Consider the following 2,112-nt stretch of genomic DNA (forward strand, 5'->3'; position numbering starts at 1 on the left):
CTGCACCCTGACTGGCTCGTCTCCTTCCCCTGACCCTTCTGTAAGGGGATGTCCAATTGCCTACAGATGAGCCTTGGGTCTCCACTCCGTACTCCCCCTCATTCACAATGATTTTTTTGTTCTTTGATGCCTGATCCCTGATCTCTTTGACACCTCATGATCATACAGGCTGGTGTGCTTCTTTCATGTGGGCTTTGTTGTTTCTCAACGAGATGGGTGCTTGTCTATCTGCAAGCCCTGAAGACCCCAGATCTATATCTTTTGATAGCTGGGCACCTACAGCTTTCTATCAGACCAGTAGGTCTGGTCTTTGTGATGATTGTGAATTGTGTTCTACATTTTTCTCCCACTCTGTGCAGGACCTTCCACTGTGATGCTGATCAGAATCGTCAGTGCGGCAGCCTGGGAACATTGGTTCTTCCTGCCTAGCGGGGTCTGTGACTTGAGTGACCATTAGTTCTTTAGACTGTTCCTGTGAACCGTTGATCCCTTCATTCTTCTCTGCTCTGCATGGAGAAGAGACCAATAGTTGTGTCTTAGATGATCTCTCACAAGTTGTAAGACCCCCGTAACAAGTCACCAGAGTAGGGTGTAGAACACTGCCTTTGTGTACTGCCAGGTGACTGCCCTGGCTTCCTCCTGAGACTACGATTCTAAGTTCCCAAACCCAGTGACTCGGTTCCTCAAGGTATTTGGTTATGGCTAAGACGTTTTCATAACTTTGCCCCTGTATGCTCTACTACATGAATGTATTTACAGCATGTACAAATATATGGGGAAAATATACCCTGCCATTTTTAAATGTACACTCCTGGGTATAATCCCATACACCATCCCACACCTGTTCATTTTGCTTATCTACCTATGTATCCATTCATGTTATTGTCTGATGTTACTGTTACTGCAGTATTGTGCATATCAGCAGTTCTCAATCTGTGAGTCGCAGCCCCTTTCGGGGTCGAACGACCCTTTCACAGGGGTCGCCTGATTCATAACAGTAGCAAAATTACAGTGATGAAGTAGCAACGAAAATAATTTTATGGTTGGGAGGGTCACCGCAACATGAGGAACTGTATTAAAGGGTCTTGGCATTAGGAAGGTTGAGAACCGTTGGTGTATATAGTAGTATTTGCCACTGTTGCCTTTTACTCCCGATATCGCCTAGTGTAAGGTGACCAGACGTCCGCTTTTGGCAGACAGTCCCGATTTTTGGTGTTTTTAAAAAGTCCTGATTTTTGGAAAGAATGCAAGACAAGCTAGGGAACGGTCTATTTGGTCCATATAGACCAAATCAAGAAGCACCCCCCCCACACCCACACCCCCACCAATGGTGTCCCGGTCTTCTTTTGTCTTATTTATGCTGCCCAATATTGTCTACTACCTTTCTCTTCACCAAAGTTATTACATGTCTGTTCTCTATTTAGTGGTGTTCCCTACGTGCCTCTAGCCATCAAAAAGTGTTTCCTCCTTATAGTAGTGGTCTTGTTAGGTAGTCTAGCTTAGGGACCAGGCGTCCATTACACACGCTCAGAGGTTCAGGTTTCCGGCCAGGAAAGGGAGGTACACCTGGGTGGGCACTGCACATGGACTGGCCCACGTAGGCCAGGTGAATTCAATTCTGCCAATGGGGTCGACCAAGGTCGTCCACCATGCCTCCCCGCGGAATAATTGAAAAGGCTGGAGCCTGGAGCCGATGGCGAGACTTCCCTAGTGAGGAGTGAGGAGCCCTGCGGGTGCCTGTGTAAACCTAAAACTTCTCTCATAAAACTCACTTGGATCACAAACCAGGCTTCAGCGTGAATTCTTCTCACGCGGAGCCAAGGACAGAGGTATATCTCTACCGTGAGAGCTGTAGCAGTCTCATGTATTTGACCTAATGTAATAGACTTATTCCATACAGCATTTCTTCCAAATTTATTCTTATAATGTTACACAGTATTCCATTATATGTAGTTTGTTTATATTCCACTATACAGAGTTTATCCATTCCAACACTGTTGGGCACTTGGGCTGCTACCATCTTTTTGCCATTGTGACGAGCACTGTAGTGAACGTGAGTGTGCTTTATACAATTGATGTATGTATGGATTGTGATAGGAGCTGTATGAGCCC

The 2,112-nt window shown here is 45.9% G+C and overlaps 1 protein-coding gene across 1 annotated transcript in view; it reads right to left on the reverse strand.

Moving 5' to 3' along the window:
- The window catches only part of MTFMT (mitochondrial methionyl-tRNA formyltransferase), a 45,068-nt gene that overhangs the window by 11,774 nt on the left and 31,182 nt on the right, over window positions 1–2,112 (reverse strand). The gene's annotated exons all lie outside the window — the stretch shown is intronic.

Source organism: Echinops telfairi, unplaced genomic scaffold (genome assembly GCF_000313985.2).
Source record: "Echinops telfairi isolate 266 unplaced genomic scaffold, ASM31398v2 ScPeMD7_7475;HRSCAF=8513, whole genome shotgun sequence".
Taxonomy (NCBI): Eukaryota; Metazoa; Chordata; class Mammalia; order Afrosoricida; family Tenrecidae; genus Echinops; species Echinops telfairi.